Genomic DNA, 14,331 nt, shown 5'->3' on the forward strand with positions numbered 1-14,331 from the left:
TATGGCGACAACTTGTCAGCTGGAATTGCTCTGTGATCCGTGCCCCCGTGATCCGTGCTGCGTGGCTAATTGGCGGGCAGGAGGGCAGGTATCTCGCTCTCTGGGCCAGTCACTTGTTCCAGCTACCGCGCACTCGCCGGGCACTTAGTTTATCTTTTTGCCCCCAGATAAACCATGGTTTGGTTTGCCGAGGTTTTTCCTTGTTTGCTCGCTCGGTCCATCCATCAGTCAGTATTTCAATCTTGCAGGCACTTTTTTCTAGGGTTTATCCATTCCGGGGTACACAGGGAGAATATAAAGTTCGATTCTAAGGGGAAATAAGTAGAAAATGTTGATATATTTTAAAGGAAATTATTTGAATTATATTTTGAGCATTTTCTAGTTAGGTTTGGGTAATAAAACTGGTAGCTTATTAGGGGTTTTTAGTGTAAAGCTTGCCTAAAAAATATTTAAAATAATTCCGCAAAATCTAGCTTCATATAAAAATATATTTTAAAATATTTCAAGCTAAATTTTAAATAAAAATATCCTTAGTTTAATCTTTAAAACTCTCATTTAAAGTAGTTTTAAGCCTATTAAGTCTTTCAGGATATCATGATCGTACCAATTAAATTCCCTATTAATTCTCTCAGTGTCTCGAACTCACCTTTCCACTTGTCTTCAACTCTAGCTGTTTGTTATTTACCTTTTTTTTTCTCTTACTCTCCCAGGCTCGAGACACATCACACACATTCCCAAAAGGGCAAGGCACTCCTCGCCCTATGAGGCAAAAAACATTTTTTTAGCTACAACTTTTGACCCAAAACCATTAAGATACCAAGATATCTCTCCTACCTGTCTGGCCCTCCAATATTTGCACAAGCTAATTACAAAAACAACAGCGGAAAGAAAATCTATCGTTTGGTTTGTCTATTTGTCCAAACATTTGTCAATTTCATTGAGCTCTGACCAGGCATATTTCCACCATCGATCGGAGGGGCGGCAAACCCACTTTGATCGTTCGTTTCTTTTTGGTTCAATTAAGATTCATTTTAACGCTCCAAGAAGGCGGGATACATATACCATATATACTGTGTGGCATGATTGTTCGTTCCCGGCGTTTATCTAATTTACTTTTACTTACACTTACACTCCCAAGTACAAGCGCCCCCCGGTCCCCAAAAAAAAAAAGATAAGTATCTGTCCGAATGGGAATGGGAATCGGTGTTCGAGACTGGGACACACACAAAAGTCGCGGCTCAAGAATCAAGCAGAAACGGAGCTGACCAGTTTTATTGGCTTGACAATGGGCCCGTGTCTTTCGGAGCCAAAGAGAGTGAGAAGGTGAGGGAATCGCTGCTCAAGTGCCTTTTCATTGCGGCACTTTGGGAACTTGGAACTGGGCATCGGGAGGAGAGGCGATGGCTTCTATAATCTCTGCCCGGGGTCTTCATTCTAATGGTTTCTAATGAACTACTTAAGCCGCTGATAGGCAAGTGATTGACGATGATTCGGCGGGGGCATGATGATCTGGTAATCTCATTGCCAAAGTGCTGTCAATACAGCAAGATATAGATCTGGAATGCTGGATATTTCTTAGGGCTTAAGCGTGGGCAGGGGGCTTGCTCAAGTGGCTAATGAAAACATTAGTTTATTGGCTGGAAGAATTATTAATTTTTTTTTTTTTAATTTAAGAACCTTTTATTGTAAGATATATATATAATTTAAAGATTTTTCAGATATATTTTGTAGACCTTTTCAAGAATTTAAATTCATTAGATAAAATCCAACCTTTATAAAGTATTATCTAAACAACTATTTAGATTTAAATTTCAAGGAATTCATATTTAAAATATTTTTAGTTCTATTTTTGGTTTGATAAAGAAAGTTCAACTCTCTTTTAAAGCTAATATTAAAAGCAATACTTTCATCAAATATATTCTAATAATTTAATTGTACTTGGTTTACCTTGAATAATTTGTTTTTTTTTAATATTTTTCAATATTAACAAGGGTTGTAAATATAAATTATTGATCTACTAAACTTCACTTAAAAATCCCAGAACCTTTCCCCTAATTTGAAAGTAATTATGCCTGCAAAATATTAACCCTTTTATGCTGTGTGACTTCTGGAAATGTTAAATGTAGCGTAAAATTGCAATGTCAAAACAATTTCTGTGCAAATCAAAGACCCGCCCCGTGAAAACAACGCCCCATCTAATGTGACAATGGCATGACTGAGGTCCGTTTGGGCTTTTGGCTAATTGTCGCCGAAAAAACAAACCCTTTGAAGTGGCAACTTCACTTTAAAAACTGTTGTAAACCATTTCCTGTGTGTTTTTCCAACTGCCAAAGAGAGAGAGAAATTTTCACTTCTCCCAAAGTTTATGTTTATGGAAAAGAAATTTTCATCTGGAGGTAGAAGAAAACATGCCCGCGTAAATCAAACACTTGCCAAGCTTTTTGGGCAGCAAGTCTAAACATTTTTACAGACACCTGCCACAAAATGACGTCTTGTTTTTCGTTTGTTGGCCCAAATCGCTCACTCATCTCAAGTGGTCAGCAGCGATCTTTAATTCTGGATGCTGCTGCTGCTGTTTAGTACTTTCCCCGAAATGCATCCTAATTGGCCAATGGGCGCCACCCAGATGCAGTTATTAAGATTATGACTGCCAGGCACTTCAAAGTACTTTGAGACTTCAAAGAAGTGCGGCAGGTAAACGACACTATCAGCGGCAGTGCAGCCAATGTGTCCTTTTTCTGGATAGATATGGATGTTTAAAGTTAAGAGATCATAAATATAAAATTTTAAAAATTATTTTAGCATTAAAAATTTAAAATATATTGTAAAAATTCTACTATAAATTAGTTAGATAATTTAAAAGAGCAAAAATACAATGATATAGGTAATCCTCCATCATTTTTACAGTCATATTTCTACCTATTTAGGAATCTGTCTTTACTTAGTAATATTTAAATGACAGCACTATGTTTATGCCACACAGGTTGGCTGCAATAACAAAAATCTATAGAGGTAAAGGGGAACCTGCTTCCTTTCGGTTTTTGCGGCTGCACGCGACATTAATTTCAGTTCCTGCCTTCGGGGTACTGCAACTAACAGCCTCTGTTGTCCCCTTGGAAAATTAATTTCATAGCCAATTGCTTCATCGTAAAAATATTCTTTTACTTCGGCGGCTTCTGTTTTCGGCTCGGTTTTTATGGCTCTTCAATTGAAGGAAGCGCAGTACGGCCGGGGAATTATTTAACTCGCTGCAATTAGTGCGTTATTATTATTCGCAATTCAAAAAACTATGTGGGAATCGTCAAGAGAGAGAGACAGATCCCCGCATTTGGATGGATGTGCTTATAATGGACCCGCATGCGAGTTGGCCTGTCAAATTTATGACAAGTTATGAGCGGCAGCAGCATAAACAAAAGCGTAAAGAAATCATACAATAAACCCATCATCATTAAAATTGAAGGCGATCTGGCAGGGGGCCCAGACGGAAATCGAAACTAAAACTTTTTCATTGCCTCCGGACTTCTTCGGCGTCTGCTAAACATGCGATAAGTTGGTGTGTAACCTCTTTAAGCAGCTTAAAGGATAAGGCCAGGATTTATGCCAACAAATGGAAGTTCACTACAAGAAAATGTATTGCAATATTTAGTTGGAATTTATAGAGTAAAGCGGTTAAGGGTTATACCTAAATAAACATAAAATTAAACCTTTCCTTTTTTTTAATAATTATTGTAAACCTTATATTTCCTAATATTCTTAGATATCCAGGCATTTTTCCACTACTTTGTAGAGTGTATGACTAAGGAAAATTGTTTCTTAAAGCTTTCACCGCAGCAGCCTCAACCTCAGCCCCTTCGGGTCAACTTGTTTATGCGACAAATATCCATAAATAGTTTTACGCTCTTAAGGGTTCGAGTACAGGCGAGGCCTGCTACCACTTAAGGTAACCAACTAGAGGGAGGGTCCAGAGCTCTAGACACATTTGGTGCCCAAAAAAAAAAAAAAAAATATAGAAAAAGACGAAAATATAAGAAGCAGAAAAATATATATATCGTCAGCTATTGAAGAGGTGGCCGGGAACAAAGGGAGCCAAGACGGTCGTCATCATCATCCTCCTCATCGCCTGAAGTAAGTAGCAATTTAATCAGCTCGAAAGGGGAGCATGGCGATGATGTTGTCAAATGGTTACTTTTATCCCAACCCCGGCAGTGTGTGCTTAATGTGGCGCAGAAAATCCAAAAGGGAGCACAGAGTAAAGACACTCTCTTGCCTCATTTGCCACTGCTGCTGCTGTTGGAATTCGTAATATTGTTTAAATGCTATTCAGTTTTCGCTCCTCGATTCAATTAAAGCGCATTTTGCGTTATTTTGCTTACAGTTAATTAGCACAAGTCAAGTGCCCGCGGGGCCCCTGAAAAAAGGGTCGATGGCTGAATGGTTGCAAGCCAGAAGAGGTGAAAAAAATAAAATCCAATCTCGCCAACCTGCCGAACGGTACGGATCCCAGCAACATGTTGCCCCAAACCAATTGGTAGCGCTGAAGAAGTGGCGCGTGCTGGTTTCCTATTTGGGTTGCGAACGCCCCGCGATGGGGATTTATTTCTATAGACAGGCCGCAATCAATTATCAAGTGCAAGCCATTCAAATGGCTGTTGCAGGATTCGAAACTTTAAAGAGGGGCAACAGCAGATGCAGGGGCACTGTTCGTGCTCTCAATTTTCAGCTTGAATAAGAAATAAAGTTGAGAGAACATTTAAATATTGAAAAGTATATAAAAACAAAATTGTAAAAAAATAAATTCAGGGGTTTTTTCATAGAAAGCGTAATTAAAAAGTTTCCTTAAGGTGGACGAATACAGTGTAAAAGTAGATCATATTAGAAATCAGGTGATACATATGTTAGCATAATAATTGTAATATTTAAAAATCACTTTAAATGAAATAAATGCAATGTGTTATGTTTCTTAAGTATTTGTATAATAAAAATTAGTGTATACTTATATATAAAAATATAATAAATATAAATTATAAATTCTCATTTTTTTAATACAATATTTAATATTTTAGTATTATTTTTAAAGGTAATATTTAAATTTTATATTCCAAAATAGTTTTGTAACTACCGTGCCGCCATCTGTTGCCTTTTAACAGAACTGTATTCAGCCAAGAAACAAACCAATTCTAAGCCTACGTAAAATACATATGTAGAAAAATATGTAAAATGAGTAAACGTCTGAAGGGGGAAAGGTAAGGTTAATTTGGTGCAAAACGGACCACTTTTCAATTAAATATTGAGGCGAAACGGCTTAAGTTAGCTTAACAAATTAAATACAATATAATAACACAACATTTAAACAATTTTTGATTAATTTTTTTATTCATAAGTATTTAGAGGTCTAGAAGTAATATGGAATCTGCGGAGTCCCCTCATGAAAAAATAGGTTTTCTATGTACATCCCAACTGTCCACAAAATCATTCGATATGAAAAAACTAGAATGCATTAGTTAAAGGATAAATGTCCCGAGGTAATCACGTGTCCTTTTAATTTTTAAATTTGTTCCTCTATTTGAATAATAATGTGAAATCAAACCCCCGATTTATGACCAAAAATTATAATAATTTGTTAAATAAAAATATAATAAAATTTAATTTTAATAAAAGCTAGATGTGAGCACTTGAAGAATAATTTAAAGAAATTGTATTTCAAATTTCAAACCGATTGTTTGATAACATTTTGAGTTATTAAGCAGGCAGCGCTTTAAACTTTTTACCACGATCTCCAATCAATTTTGCTATGATTGCTATTTTTAAGATATTGGGCATTAAACAAGAAACAATATATAGTAGTAAAATCATTTCTGTTATTGTTTTTCTTTCTATGGTTTAACGAATACAATAGTTCGATTTTCGGGTTAAAGTCACATTAGTAGTATCATTATATTTTTATTTATATTATAATTATTTTTACAGTTGTTAGATTTTAAATTATTAAATTGTATAATTCTGTACAAAATTATATTTATAACAATACTGTAGTCTAAAATCTTAGCAGCTAAGGCTGATACTCTTCCTTTTCTTGTAGCTGTTTTATAATTTCACAAATTAATAAATATTAAATAGATTTTTATTTATTAATACTTAAATATGATAAATAAATATCATTCACTTCTTATTCTTTCCTTGTTTCAGTCTCATTTTCATTTGGTTGAATTTTATTTAATCTAAACTCTGAACGGCTACCTCCGTGCTTGTTTTTACTAAAGGAAATGTTGTACATGGTTCGGGTCTCGGTTTTTCTTTATTTCAAGCGCTCTTCGCTGCACCCGACGACCGTTGAAGTTGAAGGATGCGTGCGCCATATAATAAGGCCTATCTGCTATCCTATATGCTATATGATGTGTGCAGCAGCACACTGGCTCTGGTGCAGCGTCCTTGTGGCAGCTCCGAAATGCGAAAGCGCCTGCAGCTGCCAGCACAGAATTTACACAAACAAAAAATGTGTTTTTATTTTTATTAAAAAATAAAGAAAGGAAAAAAATTTTGGATAGTTTTCTATATCAAAAATCAAAAATTTCTAAGCCAAAAAATCATCAAATTCAAGTCGGAAGCCTTTCCTATGCTAGTTTTTAATAGCTTGACAAATCTGCATCATAAATTTAAAATTTTAGAAAATAAAATTTTTTATCAATTTTTGAGGATTTTAATGATGTAACCCCTTATCAAATTTTGTAAAAATTACAAAAAAATTATTTTCTTACGGACATTTCTAGAATGATTCGCCTGTTGATGCTGATCAAGAATATATATATGGTTTATGGGGTCGGAAATGACTTCTTCACTGATTTGAAAGCTTTTGACTAAAATTAAAATATAAAAATATATATTAAATATTGGATTGTTTTCTAAATAAAAATACTTTTATTCATTAAATTCTTTTAATTTAGATTCAAAATTTATACCATTTAATTTTAATTTATTATTCAATATATAAATAATATTAAGACACATTTAAATATTTATTTTCTTGTAGAAAATTATTATCTAAAAACCTTTTTTTATATTATTTTTTCCCAGTACCCTATTTGAAAGAGGCCGGGGAATATGCAATCTGGAGAGGGAGTGGTTGCAGTGGTGCAGGGTACACTTGACGCAATCTTAATAACCATGAAGCAGCGTGGCTAATTAGCACAAAAAGCTTGGCAATAACCATGCTCAATGAGGCACAGGGAACACCAGCCAGAATGGAGAATGCAGCAGTACAGTGAGGCAAGCGACGCGCAGCAGCAGCAGCTGCAGCAGCAATAACAATAACGATTGCAGCAACGGGGGCGGCGTCGTGCAACACGCGTCGTATGCTCAACGAGCCGAGGGCTGCCCCATTTCCCCTCACAATTCTAAGAGATTCCTTCCCCCCAACATATCTCCTGCTGCATCCCCCTCCATTTTTCACCCTCTACACTTGAGCTTGCCATGCCACGGTTGCCCCATGTTGCGTGTTGATTTTTGGTTCTGCTTTTGGTTTACATATCAAAACAATTAGCTTTCAGACCTCGAAGGGTATCCAGACTAGGAAATAAAGCTAAAGAGTAACTAAAATAATATTAATTAAGCTTTTTAAATTATAAATAACATCTAAATAGACTTAGTTTTAAGTAATAAACAAGGTAACGTTCTCCTTATTTTTTGAGATATTTTATTAAATTGAATTTCACATTTATCTACTTATAAAATTTCATTTTTATTCACCTTAGTTCCTATATTATTACCTTGGCAAGAGCATTTACAATTCTAAATATATTTCAAGTCAAGGAGAATCCTGCAAGTGGAGGTGAGCATTCCAGCTCTGCCAGGTGAGTGCATTTTGCAACATGAACTCTGCTCTGAATGCAATGCTAGCTTGGTTGGCTGGCTGGCTATTTGCCCCCAAGGCCGTTGCTGATGAATTGGCTAGGCCGCTTTTTTTTTTCCTCAACCATCCTAACAATTTTTGCCCAATCCCCCACAGCCTCTGCTACACGGCTTCAAAATCATAACAGGCCCAACTCAATGCTCTGCCACTTTCCCCAGAAGCTGCTCAATTGTTTACGTGATGTTTTGACAAAATGAGAAAAGCGAAGAACAATTCCTGGGCATTGCGTATACGACAGGTGGTGCAGGGGGAATGTGAGTTAACCCCTTATACAACAATAATCATATAAGAATCAATACAGAATTTAAGAATATAATGAGTTTTATTTTTTGGAATAACATATATTAGAGAAGCAGAATTTTTATACAGAATAATTTCAGTATAGTTTTAAAACTAAATACAATTCTCTTTCTATTTTCCATTTAAAACCAAATTTATAGGGTTAAAGAAAACCCTACAACTACCAACTGGTAAAACTTTTGTGCCGGAATAGAAACAGTGTTTGCTCGTTCACTTCAGGAATGGCCTCTGGCGAAATGTTTTCCATTTTTCCATTTTTCCAGCACTCTCTCGCTCCTTCTCGCTTCCATTAATTGGGCGCACATATTGCCAATTAAGCTGGGGGAAAACGGAAAATTAATTTGAATTTGAAAGTTCGAAAGGTGGTAATTGAAAAACAAACCCAACAACTGAGTTTGGCTTTTCAAGGGGGCCAAAGGAGTGAAGCGGTGAAGACTTGCAGGTGGCCGTAAAATTCGGCAAGAAGGCAAAAAACGGTTAATTGATAATGTCTGATTGGAAACTAGTTTTCGTTTTCGTTTTCGATTTGAACATTAACATAATCGCTTTAAAATTGAGCCAGTGGAGAGGCTACTGATACTGAAAATGCAGTTAGCAGCGACAACAAATTGTGTCTATCTCGACTCAAAAAAAAAATGTATCTGTATCTTGTGGATTTGCATTCTCGCCGGTGGCAAGGGTATTAACATATCAACATTTGTTAAATGACGTTTGACTTTTGTGTGACAATGCGATATTAATTCAGATTCAGAGCGCCTTTGCCTCTTGGCCTACCCACCTTTATCTCTCAGTCGTATTTTTTGTTGTCTTCGGGCCAAATAAAATATTTAAATAACTCAATTAAGCATAAAACGCAACTGGTGGGCACTCTTCGGCACCAATTTGGTAGCGGAATTCCCAATGAAATGCCCTGATATATGGCCAAATAACCATAACTGTCAACGAACATTTTTTAATTAGCAAAACCCCCTCCATCGAAGACTGGCTGTCGGCCCGGCTGACTAACGTTAGGCATATTCGCAGGGCCCCCTATTACAATGTGAAAAATATTCGAACCGATATTAATATACATTAATATATGCCACTAAAATAAATAAACAACTGGAAAGGGTGAGGCTGAATGAAAAAACTTTATAAAATGCGTTGATTGCTCAATTTGAGTTTATTAAATATGTTGTAAAAGATGAAAAACTGGGTAAATTATCTCTCTAAAAAGCATTTTTTAATTTAAATTTTAATTAATTTATATTATTATATTATATTATTTAAAATTATTATTTTGGGCCCTTGATTATTTATTTTTATATTAGTTAAACGAATATTTTAAATATTTTTTAGTACAATTTAACTATGGAAATACAAAAAAATGAAACTTATAGTTTTAAATAATATATTTGTAATATTATAGGTTTCTCTGTTTATGAAAATAGTTTTTTGTTTATTTTTCTAATTCAATAGTAAATTTCGTATATTTTTATACCCTTGCAGGGTATTATAATTTCAGTCAGAAGTTTGCAACGCAGTGAAGGAGACGTTTCCGACCCTATAAAGAATATATTTTCTTGATCAGCATCAACAGCCGAGTCGATCTAGCCATGTCCGTCTGTCCGTCTGTCCGTCTGTCCGTCCGTCTGTCCGTTTCTACGCAAACTAGTCCCTCAGTTTTAAAGCTATCTGAATGAAACTTTGCATATAGTCTTCTATATACTCTCACTGCTATATATGTCGGAACGGGCCGGATCGGACGACTATATCATATAGCTGCCATACAAATGTTCGATAAATTTTTAGAAAAAAAATTTTAACTTGGCTGTTTTTCAATATTATTCCATCATTTTTGAGATATAGCCTTTTTATATTATTCCAGAATTTTGGTAAAAATTTTATGAAAATCGGACCACTATATCTTATAGCTGCCATATGAACGATTGGGAAATCAATCAAAACAAGAAAGGAAGCTAACTTCGGCACGCCGAAGTTTGTATACCCTTGCAGATATCATTTCATTACATTTTACCTATACTTATTATGTTTACAGTTTGACAGTTACAGTTTTACATTCCCAGCCTTACATTTTCTCTACATCTACCGATCGTTTCTATGGCAGCTATTTGATATAGTTGTCCGATTTTTATGAAATTAATAACAAAATTCTAAAATAATAAAATAAGCTTATATCTCAGAGTAGATGAAAATGCGTTGAAAAACAACGAAGTTATATTTTTTTTCCTATTAATTTCCCGATCGTTCCTATGGCAGCTATAAGATATAGTCGTCCGATTTTCGTGAAATTTTTACCAAAATTTAGAAATAATATAGAATGGCCATATCTAAATAATGGTGCAAAAATGTTGAAAAACATCCAAGTTATAATTTTTTTTCTAAAAATTTATCGATCATTTGTATGGCAGCTATATGATATAGTCGTCCGATCCGGCCCGTTCCGACATATATAGCAGTGAGAGTATATAGAAGACTATGTGCAAAGTTTCATTCAGATAGCTTTAAAACTGAGGGACTAGTTTGCGTAGAAACGGACAGACGGACAGGTGGACAGACGGACAGACGGACAGACGGACAGACGGACATGGCTAGATCGACTCGGCTGTTGATGCTGATCAAGAATATATATACTTTATAGGGTCGGAAAAGTCTCCTTCACTGCGTTGCAAACTTCTGACTGAAATTATAATACCCTGCAAGGGTATAAAAAACACCGAAATTAGATTTTTTCTTGCAGTTCCCCGATCGTTCCTATGGCAGCTATAAGATATAGTCGCCCGATTTTCATAAAATTAAATACGAATTTCTAAAATAATAAAAAATGGCTATATCTCCAAGAAGATAAAAATACGTTGAAAAACAACGAAGTTATAAATTTTTTTCTGTTAATTGCCCGATTGTTCCTATGGCAGCTATAAGATATAGTCGCCCGATTTTCATAAAATTAAATACGAAATTCTGAAATAATAAAAAATGGCTATATCTCAAAGAAGATAAAAATACGTTGAAAAACAACGAAGTTATAAATTTTTTTCTGTTAATTGCCCTATTGTTCCTATGGCAGCTATAAGATATAGTCGCCCGATTTTCATAAAATTAAATACGAAATTCTGAAATAATAAAAAATGGCTATATCTCAAAGAAGATAAAAATACGTTGAAAAAAAACGAAGTTATAATTTTTTTTCTGTTAATTGCCTGATTGTTCCTATGGCAGCTATATGATATAGTCGTCCGATTTTCATAAAATTTATATAGAAATTCTGAAATAATATAAATTGGCCATATCTCAAAAATGGTGCAAAAATGTTAAAAAACAGCCAAGTTATAATATTTTTTCCAAAAATGTATCGAACATTTGTATGGCAGCTATATGATATAGTCGTCCGATCCGGCCCGTTCCGACATATATAGCAGTGAGAGTATATAGAAGACTATATGCAAAGTTTCATTCAGATAGCTTTAAAACTGAGGGACTAGTTTGCGTAGAAACGGACAGACGGACGGACAGACGGACAGACGGACAGACGGACGGACAGACGGACAGACGGACAGACGGACATGGCCAGATCGACTCAGCTGTTGATTCTGATCAAGAATATATATACTTTATAGGGTCGGAAAGGTCTCCTTCACTGCGTTGCAAACTTCTGACTGAAATTATAATACCCTGCAAGGGTATAAAAATTATAACTTCGTTGTTTTTCAACGTATTTTAATCTACTTTGACACATGAGCTTCTGGTATTATTTAAAAATTTTGGTAAAAATTTTATGAAAATCGGACGACTATATCTTATAGCTGCCATAGGAACGATAGGGAAAGTAATAGAAAAAGTTATAACTTCGTTGTTTTTTAACGTATTTTCATCTACTCTGAGATATGAGCTTTACTTATTATTATAGAATTTTGGTATACATTTTATGAAAGTCGGACAACTATGTCATATAGCAGCCATAGAAGCGATCCGCAGATGTAGAGAAAATGTAAAGCTGGGAATGTATAACTGTAACTGTCAAACTGTAAACATAATAAGTATAGGTAAAATGGTATGTAACTCAGTTTAGTGTCTGTTTTCGGCATTATAATTTATGACATAAATATGAAAAGCAATCTGCAAGGGTATACAAACTTCGGCGTGCCGAAGTTAGCTTCCTTTCTTGTTAAACTTATTTCTACTAAGAAACATCATCTATATTTCATTTAAAACAAGAAAGGAAGCTAACTTCGGCACGCCGAAGTTTTTATACCCTTGCAGATTGGTTTCGATGTTTATATTATAGATTTAAATGCTGAAAACACTCACAAAACAGAGTTTCATTACATTTTACCTATACTTATTATGTTTACAGTTTGACAGTTTTAGTTTTACATTCCCAGCTTTACATATTTTATACATTTACCGATCGCTTCTATGGCAGCTATATGATATAGTTGTCCGATTTTTATAAAACTTATACCAAAATTCTAGAATAATAAAAAAAGCTTATATCGGAGAGTAGATAAACATACGTTGAAAAACAACGAAGCTATAATTTTTATACCCTGGCAGGGTATTTTATTTCCAGTCCGAAGCTCATTACGCATTGAAGGAGTCATTTCCGACCCCATAAACCACATATATTCTTGATCAGCATTAGCAGGCGCATCTTTCTGGCTAAGTTCGGAGGAAAACAATTTTTAATCAATTTTTTCAAAATTTTATAAGGGGTTACATCATGAAAATTCTCAAAATTTGATAAAATTTTCAATTTCTAACTAAGTAAGCAGATTTGTTAACCTTATAAAAACTAACATAACACCGCTTTCCGAATGCAAATTAAGGCATTTTTGACAGAGTTATGCCTTTTTTATACCCTTGCAGGGTATTATAATTTCAGTCAGAAGTTTGCAACGCAGTGATGGAGACCTTTCCCACCCTATAAAGTAATTTTATATAATTTTAGGATTGTCAGAGATGAAGCTGGAGGAGCGAGCAGATGGCTGGACAGACCTCAACCGGATGGCAGTAGAGGACGGTGATCGGATCTTGGCTCCGGGCTATATGAAAGCCTGTAGCAGGAGTAGATAATTAAAATATTTATAAATGCAATTTAAATATGTAAATGTAATTGATGGAACACACAAATATGAATCAATAAAAGATGGTGAAATCAATGTTCAATTTTTTTGTGAAGGCGGTATTTATTTGGGATCGTTTGGGGAAAAATCTGATTATTTTGAAAGCAAAATCTAAACTTTAAAATTTTTTTCTGCATTTTAAAATTTTTTTTCGATTTTTTTTTAAATTTTTCTAAATTTTTAAAACTTTTGTCTTAATTTTTAAAATTTTTCTGCATTTTTTAAATTTTTTTTCTGAATTTTTAACATTTTTTCAGATTTTTTTATTTTTATTTAAGAATTTTTTGTTGAATTTTTAAATGATTTTAAATATTTTAACTGCCAAATTTGAATTTGAATTTAACGACGATCAGTTTTAGTGTGCCCAGGTGCAGTTGTAAAATAACACCTAAATTTGGATTCAAAAGGTTTGAGTCTCCGCTTACTTGCTCAGGCTCCTAAATGGTTTGAAACTTTAACTTTTTATAACAGTTTATACCAGTTTTCAGTTGCTTGCTGCTGGTTTCTGTTCGCCTGTTACCCCAATTTGGGAAACGGGCAATTTGCATGGCAATGTTCGGAAATTTGGATGGTCTGCTGTAGGAATGTTGTTGTAAAAAGGTTGTTGTTGCCATAAGATGTTGTTGTCGGCAACAGATAGGTATAAATGCATAACATGAAATATAACAGTTTATACCAATTATTATTTTTGCCCAAAAGTTTTTATAACAGTTTATACCAGTTTTCAGTTGCTTGCTGCTGGTTTCTGTTCGCCTGTTACCCCAGTTTGGCAAACGGCCAAATTGAATGAATAATTTTGCTCACTTGCATCAGTGATGCTCTTCTCCATCAGTGATGCTCATCTAGCTATATTGCAATATTGGGAGGCTATAAAATCGGGCTTAATGGCAGTGATGCTCATCTGGCTATATTGCAATATTGGGAGGCTATAAAATCAGACTTTGCATCAGTGATGCTCATGTAGCTATTTTGCAATATTGGGAGGCAATATATCAGGCTTAA

General features: G+C 34.7%; 1 protein-coding gene across 1 annotated transcript in view; it reads left to right on the forward strand.

The window, feature by feature from the left end:
- The window catches only part of LOC138928913 (serine/arginine repetitive matrix protein 1-like), a 50,103-nt gene extending 36,903 nt beyond the window's left edge, over positions 1-13,200 (forward strand). Inside the window, exon 2 of the mRNA XM_070287221.1 lies at positions 13,155-13,200. The gene's annotated coding sequence lies outside the window, so the exon portion shown is untranslated. The remainder of the gene's footprint in view (positions 1-13,154) is intronic.
- Positions 13,201-14,331: the final 1,131 nt, after the last annotated feature.

Source organism: Drosophila kikkawai, chromosome 2L (genome assembly GCF_030179895.1).
Source record: "Drosophila kikkawai strain 14028-0561.14 chromosome 2L, DkikHiC1v2, whole genome shotgun sequence".
In the NCBI taxonomy this organism is placed as follows: Eukaryota; Metazoa; Arthropoda; class Insecta; order Diptera; family Drosophilidae; genus Drosophila; species Drosophila kikkawai.